Source organism: Rhinopithecus roxellana, chromosome 12 (genome assembly GCF_007565055.1).
Source record: "Rhinopithecus roxellana isolate Shanxi Qingling chromosome 12, ASM756505v1, whole genome shotgun sequence".
NCBI lineage: Eukaryota > Metazoa > Chordata > Mammalia > Primates > Cercopithecidae > Rhinopithecus > Rhinopithecus roxellana.
Window position 1 is genome coordinate 120,546,121 of NC_044560.1, and position 9,324 is coordinate 120,555,444.

Consider the following 9,324-nt stretch of genomic DNA (forward strand, 5'->3'; position numbering starts at 1 on the left):
TCAGGCTGATCTTGAATTCCCAACCTCAAGTGATCCACCCGCCTCGGTCTCCCAAAGTGCTGGGATTACAGGCGTGAGCCACCGCGCTCGGCCCACAACCCCTTATCTTAACCCAGACAACTATTACAACTATTTCTACTGATTCCAGGTCTTTAGATAAAAGCTCTTTCAACCAATTGCCAATCGGATAATCTCTGAACCCACCTGACCTGGAAGCCCCACCCCTCCCAGTTGCCCCGCCTTTCCAGAGGGATCCAATGTACATTTTACATGTATTGACTGATGTCTTATGTCTTCCTAAATTGTTAAAACCAAGTTGTAGATGGGCCATCTTGGGCACATGTTCTCAGGATCTCTTGGAGCTGTGTCATGGGCCATTAGTCACTCATATTTGTCTCAGAATAAATCTCTTCAACTATTTAACAAAGTTCCACCCTTTTCGTCGACAGAAAGATATTCCTCCTTCAACTCCCCATCACATCCTGTGTGGGTCTTTTCTTTCTTGTCCCAACAGAACACACTAACGATCAAAAAACAGTCTCCAGAGCTTCCGTATGTGTGTACTTGACAAGCACAAAAGAGCTGACCGCTATGAGTGAAGGATCAGTTCGTTATGGTCAGCCATGTCCCTTCTGATGTTCTTCCTTTGGGAACTTGCTGTGCTTCATACTGTAGCAGGAGGAGCTGCAGACAAAACTCCCCAGACACCGGATTAAAGAAGGAAGAGGTTTTTTATTCGGCTGGGAGCGTCCGCAGACTCGTGTCTTAAGAGCCCAGCTCCCTGAAAAAGAAATACTTGGCCTTTTTAAAGGCTTACAACTTTAAGGGGTCCACGTGAAAGGGTCATGATAAACTGAGCAAGCGTGGGAAACGTGACTGGGGCCTACATGCATCAGTTAACATAAAGTTTTACAATGCTTTTTTTCATACAGTGACTGGAATTTACAGATAACACAAGTAGTTTAGGCCAGGGGTTGATGTTATTATTATTTGTTTAACTCCTAGGGCCGACTGGTGGTGCCAAGGTTGTCTGGCTATTTATCTTACTTTTGTTTCTTTTTCTCTTTCCTCCTGTCTTGTGAACTAGGCAAGGTGGGGGGAGGAGGGCAGCAGGAGTAGTAGTGGTCTCCTTCCTTAATACAATCTGAAACGACAGGTCTCTGAAATATTTCTCAGACTTATCCTAGACTGCCCTCTGGTAAAATCTGTTTTACTTGCAGTTTAAGAGTCAGCAAAGCCCCTCCACGTCAGTAAGAGCCCCGGAACTGCATTTCTCAATGCTCCTCCAGGGACCTCCAGCTTTTTTTCCCTAAGGTCAGGGCGCTCTACATTATGAGGCGGGGCAGGCAGCTGCGTGGGACTTACATTACCCAGAAGACACTGCGGGCGACACAGGCAGCAGCGTGGGAACTACACTACCCAGAAGACACTGCGGGGGAACGGCAGCGAGTGTAGCCATTGGTTTAGCAGAGAGAGGACTAATGAGGTCTCAGTTGTGTGGGCGGGACTTCCGGCGGCGCCCTCATGGTTACCTTAGCATGGATGTCTAGAGATCCGTTTACTGATTTAGGGGGTCCCAGAGCTCTGGGTCGGGACTGAGGTGACAGAGCAGAAAAACGCGAGAAACGGTGTTCCTTCTACACAGAGGCTAAAGTGCGCATCGGCTGAGTCGGCTGCAGGCACCCCTGCCTCCGTCAGCGTCCAGGTGACCGCCGTTCCCGCCCCGCTCTTCCCTGGCTGGACTGGAGGAGGTTGCGCCCATGAACCTGACCTAGGTGCGTGCAGCGTCCCAGGCCGCCTCGCCCAACCCCTCCTCCCAGTGCTGAAGTCCCAAGGAGAGGCCCTGCAGGTTAGGCCCTTGTGTCTCTAAGAGAGGGGCGTTCTTGTGTGGGGTGCCCGGGACTGGGACTGCGGTGCGATGAGGCGGGGGAGCTCCCGTGGGAGACCGACACGTCTCTGGGGCTTGGAGGCACTGCAGAAGGGGAGGCACTGGGGAGCCCGAGCGTCTTTGTCTCCAAGGAGCAGAGGTTGAGGCGGAGTCTCCCCTGGAAGGGCGGTGGAGCTGCAGAAAGCCATAGAGGGCTGTTCAGGGAGGATGAATGGGAGGGTCACGCCCAGAGTTAGAAAGTTTAAAGTTGGGGAAAACAAGGTGTTGAACGGGGGCAGAGGGAACGCCGAGGAGACCCCCTTGAGTTATGGTAGGGCTGGGCCAGAGGAGTTGCAGTAGAGGGGAGATGTGATGAGATTCTGGATGGATCTCAGAGGATTTCCTGCTGCATCAAACAGCTGTGAAGGAAAGTCGGTAGTGAAGGGTGTCTTCCGTAGGTTTTGTTTTGGCCTGAAAAATCTGAAAGAATGGAATTAAAGATATCAGCTTAAGGAGCAGGTTTCAGACAGAAGATCCTGGGTTGGATTTTGGGTGACATCACATGGGTAGGTGGACGTAATTTCTTTTTTTTTTTTTGAGACGGAGTCTGGCTCTGCCGCCCAGGCTGGAGTGCAGTGGCCGGCTCTCAGCTCACTGCAAGCTCCGCCTCCCGGGTTCACGCCATTCTCCTGTCTCAGCCTCCCGAGTAGCTGGGACTACAGGCGCCCGCCTCGTCGCCCGGCTAGTTTTTTGTATTTTTTAGTAGAGACGGGGTTTCACCGTATTAGCCAGGATGGTCTCGATCTCCTGACCTCATGATCCGCCCGTCTCGGCCTCCCAAAGTGCTGGGATTACAGGCTTGAGCCACCGCGCCCGGCCTAGTGGACGTAATTTCTAAAGGTCAGGGAAGGTAGCTGGCCTGGAGCTTTAAATGAGTTAGAAGTTGTGCACTTCAGAAGTTGGCCTGTGGATCAGATTGAGAAGGAAGAATCCTAACATTGTTTTTTCGTATGGGCTGAGGGAGAGGAGGGCTCAGATTTGGAGAAAAGACCACGGTAGGGAGGGCATCTCTGATACTCCCTGCAGAAGGGAGCAGATACGGGCTAAGAGTTTGGTCTGTTTCTGTTGAAAAAGAGGCCTGGATGGATAAGGAGTTGCCCTGGACTACAGAGACTGAGGCATGAGATACTGTAGTCACTCCACCCTTCTAACTCAGCTAGCCCTGAGGGCCACTCTTTGGGGAACAAGATAAGGCCATGGAGCAAGTGGGTCCAAAACTGGGCAGGGCTTTCTCACATCCTCCACCACAGTTAAGGGCCTCCAGCAAGCTCCCTTTACTGAATTATATGGCAGGCAGACCTGTTTGCTGAACGAACCAGTAACTGATTGACTGCTCAGCCCCATCCTGCAACTCATTAACTTAGGGATGTAAAAACAGGTAATTGACTTAAACACTAATGAACTGTATCAATCTTAAATAACCAAGCAAGTCAGAATCTAAAGAGAGTTCACATGTTGATAATAGCCATCTGAGACACTAGATTCAAGTTGTCCTGAATATACACTTCAATTAGCAGCAGTGACAATTTTTTTTTTAAGGGAAAAAGAAGCAGTTTCTGAGTTGTTTACCAATAACTTATGTTAAAGTAACGTAAGTTTTTATTGGCTATACACTGTTCTTTATATTGTAGATTACAGAAACACGAAGATAATAGGTGAGACAGCTAGTCAGGAACAAAATGTCTTTAAACAATGTTCTCAGGCATCGGTTCAGGGATGTGACTGACATCTCATATTCTTGCCTCTCTGAGCCTGATACATTTTGTGTAGGTCAGAGAGCTCTAGGCTATTTTTGTTTGTTTGTTTGTTTCTAAGCCAATATCCTTCTAAATGTGTACACATAGGCAACTGGAAATAGATGTAATCAATAATTTAAACGTAGTAAAATATTTATTGTTAGAATGTTAATTTACCTGTAACTCTGCTTATAGTTACAAATCTTTATAGTTTTGTAATTATAAAGTTACAAATTTTATAGTTACAAATCTTTTTATATATCACATTTCCTTAAAACATTAAGAAGTGGGGGCTGGGCGCAGTGGCTCACAGCTGTAATCCTAGCACTTTGGGAAACGAAGGCGGGCAGATCATGAGGTCAGGAGTTCGAGACCAGCCTGGCCAACATGATGAACCCCCCACCCCCCCCCGTCTCTACTGAAAATACAAAAATTACCTGGGCGTGGTGGCGGGAGCCTGTAATCCCAGCTGCTCAGGAGGCTGAGGCAGGAGAATCGTTTGAACCTGGGAGGCGGAGGTTCCAGTGAGCCGAGATTGTGTCATTGCACTGTAGCCTGGGCAACAGGGCAAGGCCCTGTCTCAAAAAAAAAAAAAAGAAAGAAAAAAGAAAAAAAAAAGTGGGAAAAATACTCAAATTTTCGAAACCCTTCTACTTTGTGCTGAAAACATGTACAAAACCATTAATCCTATAGAAAGTAATGCTTATACATAGTGTGTACTACTTATGTTTCTTGTCAATATGAGCCCTATGAAGTGGAAACCCTTTTAATCTCCATTTTACGCATAAGGGCACTGAGGCTTAGAGAGAGGTTCAGTCCTTGACCAAAGACACAGAGCTGCTAAGAGGCAGCAGTGAACTTAGGACTTGCTGTAACTTCAGATTACTTTGCTCCAGTACAGGGCAGAGATGGTTGTACAGCTCAGCCTGTAGGATGCTGCAATACCGTCCTGATACTCATGGCTTGCCTCTTCCTGTTACAGGCCAAAAGAGTGAGGGTTGTGATCAACTGAGTAAACCACTGGAGGCCGTATGAGTAAACAGCAAACTGTTTCTCTTGAAAGCAGGATGTTGGCAAACTGACAAACTGCGTCTCCCCCCCAGAAGGAATGCTGAAGGTAGTCACGACCCAGGCACAAGTGTTTCTTGTGATTAGGCATAATTGAAGCCTGTTAACAATGTGAACTTGTGATCAGTTAAGCGGCTGACCAGTCGTTACCTCCTCCTCCTTTTCATTCTACCCAATAAATGCGGAGGGCTGTGGAAGCTCGGGGGCTGCCTTTGCTCACTAGGAGCAGGGAGCTCTCTTCTTCCTCGGTTCACCTTCTTTAAAACAGTTTCTTTTGTCTTAAGTTTTCATTTCTACATTTGTCCCCCTTCATTCAGTCTCGTAATGATGGTCTCAAGTAGTAACTGTACAAGTCTGTCACATCTTCCCACAGGGTCCACGGCAGTGGCAGCAATGCATAAGGACCCTGCACAGGTAAGTCAATGGTTTCTCAGGCTCTCTCCCCCAGCCCCCCACCACTTATCTCTCTGATATTTTAGGCATGCTGATATAGAGAAAGGTGGTGTCCTGAAACTTCATGTTTTTCCCTTCCTTGGGTCTGAAGACTGTGGTTCCACCACAACCAGGGGTCAGAACTCAGCCCCTGGTTATAGAGTGGTCTGGTTCCGACAACTAATGGTCTAAGATGTGGCAGGGCATTCAGGCACAGGATATAGAAAGTTCAAATGCTTACTGGTGAGACTTAGCCGGGATGTTTGGTGAACTGAAAATTCATGTTCCATCTGGTCGTGATACAGTATGGCAGCAGGGTAGGAGGTTGGGGCATGCAGGGATAAGCATGGAATGGCAGTCTAAGGTTCTGGGCTTTTCATCTGAGGGTGATGGTAACTGGGGAAAGTTTGAGCAGCGGGGAAGAAGAGGTGACCTGACCCAGATTTCAGCGGCTTCCTCTTCCTGGAGAATGGAAGACCATGTGGGGGTGAGGACGGAGCCACAGATACCTGGGTGATCAGTCCAGCAACAGTCCAGGTGGAGCTTGTTGGCGACTGAACGAGAGTGGCGGTGGTGGAAGTGGGAGGAGTGGGGGCTTCTCTATGTGTTTGATCTAGAGCTGCCTGTATTTTATAATGTTGAGAGCAAGGAAGCTTGGGAGCTGAGATAGAAGAGGGGGTCAGGAATGGCCCCACAGTTTTGGCCTTGTTTGGAAGGATGGATGTTCCAGCAACTAAAATGTAGTAAGTTCTGTAGTAGGGGGAGTGTTTATGTAGTAGAGCATATGAGGAACCAAGTTTTGGCCAAGTAAAAAATGTTCCAGTGGCCAGGCATGGTGGATCACACCTGTAATCCCAGCACTTTGGGAGGCAGAGGTGGAAGATCGCTTGAGGTCAGCCTGGGCAACATAGGGAGACCCTGTCTCTACAAATAGTAATAAATAGCTGGGTGTGGTGGCGTCTGTCTGTGGTCTCAGCTAATCGGCATGCTGAGGCAGGAGGGTCGCCTGAGCCTGGGAAGTAAAGGCTGCAATGAGCCATGATTGTGCCCTGCACTCCAGCCTGAGCAACAGAGTAAGATCTGTCTTCAAAAAACCAAGCCAAAACAAAAACAAAAATCGAAGCCAAAACAAAAACAAATATACACAAAAAATGTTTCAGAGACTTTGAGTGGAGGTGCCAGGCTGGCAGTTGTACACACAGGAATGGAGTTCAGTGGAGGTGTTCAGGATGGAGACATCCACTACATGATAGCTGAACTGTTGTGAAACTAGGTCAGACTTAGGAAGCAATGGTGTTAGTGGGAAGGAAGGAGAAGGAACAGACTGAGGACTGGGTGTCTCCATTGGGCACCTGGATGGTGTTCATGGGTGTCACAAAGACAGATGAGAGTGGATCGACTGAAGGTATGTGTGTATGTTTGTGTGTTATGTTGGGGTCGGCCTGTGGAGTATAAGGAAGGGCTTTTGAGGGGAGAGTCATGAGGTGGATGGTGAGGCATCTCCACAAACTCACCAGGGTTTTGTGGCGAGTCTTGCTTGGACCTGGGTAGTTTCATGCAAACTGTGAGACTACTTTAGGGGAAGATGCGATCAGCAAGGAGCATTGCTAGGCCTGGGGTGGGGATATCACTGGGGAGGTCAGTGTATCTGGGCTTTGGATTAGGATTACGGGGATAGAGAAGGTTGTGACTGCTTATGGGACAGCATGTACAGAGCAAAAGAGGGAGACAGCCAAGATCTGGAACTCAGAGGAGGTATGCAAGAACTGTGAGGTTGTCACTTGGGTTTGGGGGGCTGAGGTTAAACCAGGAAATGGGACTGGGAAGGGAGACCTTCAGAACAGGGCTTGGTGCTGCCCCAGGCACTAGGGAACATTACATTCTGGGCAGCCCAGAGGCAAATAGGTTCTGGTGCACTGCAGGACTCCATGTACAGAGTGGCATCTTGAGAGGCCATGGAAATGCTCCTGGTTGGGCCAGGGCTGCTGTTAGTATTGCAAGAGTGGAGGAGTTAGATACATGAGAGATGTCCTGTCCAAAGCAAGATGTGAAGGTGAGGAGGAGCGTGAATGCATGGCCCCAGCCCTGGCAATGGGCACGTAAGGGAGAAGAATGAGTCTAAGTTTGGGTGTGTGGGAGGCAAGATCTGGAGACCCCAAGGAAATGGGGTGATAAAAGAAGGTAGGGCTGGCCAGGCGCAGTGGCTCACGTCTGTAATCCCAGCACTTTGGGAGACCAAGGCGGGCGGATCACGAGGTCAGGAGTTTGCGACCAGCCTGCCCAACATGGCGAAACCCCATCTCTACTGAAAATACAAAAATTAGCCAGGAGTGGTGGCAGATGCCTGTAATCCCAGCTACTCAGGAGGCTGAGGCAGGAGAATTGCTTGAACCTGGGAGGTTGCAGTGAGCCACTGCACTCCAGCCTGGGCGACAGAGCGAGACTCCCTCTCAAAAAAAAAAAGAAGAAGAAGAAGATAGGCGCCCTGGGCTAGGCTTTAATGATGCTTTTGCTTTCTCCCCACCCATCTCTGAGGTGTGCTGGACTCAGCAATCAGTAGCAGTGGGGGTGAGAGAAGTGCAGATGCCAGGATGTGGAGTCTCTTCCTCCTTGGGAAATGGGTGGAGGCTAAGCAGGGGACGGATATGTGTGGGTACTGGGGAAGTACTGAAGATTCTGGAGAGGAAAGTGTATCAGTGATTGGCCCACTGGATTTTAATTTTTGGAAAAGAGTGAGGCTTATTTCCCTTAATGTCTTCAAGGTTTATCCATGTTGTAACATAGCTTATAATTTTCATCTTTTTTGTTTTTTGCTTTTTTTTTTTTTTTGAGATGGAGTCGTGCTCTGTCACCTAGGCTGGAGTGCAGTGGTGCGATCTCGGCTCGCTGCAACCTCCACCTCCCGGGTTCATGCCATTCTCCTGCCTCAGCCTCCCGAGTAGCTGGGACTACAGGCGCCCGCCACTACGCCCGGCTAATGTTTTGTATTTTTTAGTAGAGACAGGGTTTCACCGTGTTAGCCAGGATGGTCTCGATCTCCTGACCTCGTGATCCACCCGCCTCGGCCTCACAAAGTACTGGGATTATAGACGTGAGCTACTGCGCCCAGCCATAATTTCATCTTTTTTAAAGGCCAAATAAAATCGCATTGTAGTCATGTATCACCTAACAAGAGGACTGTGTTCTGAGTAATCATCTTAAGGTGATTTTGTCACTGTGTGAACAAAGTGTACTTACACCAACCTAAAGGGTACAGCCTATTACACACCTAGGCTATATGATATGGTCCATTGCTCCTCAGATGTAAACCTTAACAGTGTGTTACAGTATTGAATATTGTAGGGAATTGAAACACAGTGATAAGTAAATGTGTATCTAAACATATCTAAGTTTACAAAAGGAACTGTAAAAACGTATGAAAAGTGGTAAAACCTTTATAGGGCACTAACGTGAACGAAGCTTGCAAGATCCCTGTGGTTGCATCAGGGACTGAGTTGTGAGTGGATGTGAAGCTCCAGAACATGACCGCACCCTATCATAGACGTTATAAACATTGTACACTTAGGCTACTCTAAATTAATTTTTTCTTTAGTAATTAACCTTAGTCTACTGTAACTTTTTTACTTCATAAACTTTAAAAATTTTAAAAAACTTTTTGACTCTTTTTTAATAACTTAAAACACAAACGCATTATACAGCCTATATAGAAATACTCCTTTATATTCTATAAACTTTTTCTATTTAATTTTTTTAACTTCTTAATTTTTATTTTTTTTTTTAAACGAAGATGCACATTAGTCAAGGCCTACACAGGGTGAGGATCATTAATATCACTGTCTTTCGCCTCCACATCTTGTCCCACTAGAAGGTTTTCAGGTTCAGTAACAAGGGATTGTTATCTCCTATCATAACAATGTATTCTGGAATATTTTCTGAAGCCTTGCCTCACGTTTTTTTTTTTTTTGAGGCTGAGTCTCGCACTGTCGCCAGGTTGGAGGGCAATGGCACAATCTCAGCTCACTGCAACCTCTGCCTCCCAGGTTCAGTGATTCTCCTGCTTCAGCCTCCCAAGTAACTAGGATTACAGGTACCTGCCACCACGCTTGGCTAATTTTTTGTATTTTTAGTAGAGACGGGGTTTCACTATGTTGGCCAGGCTGA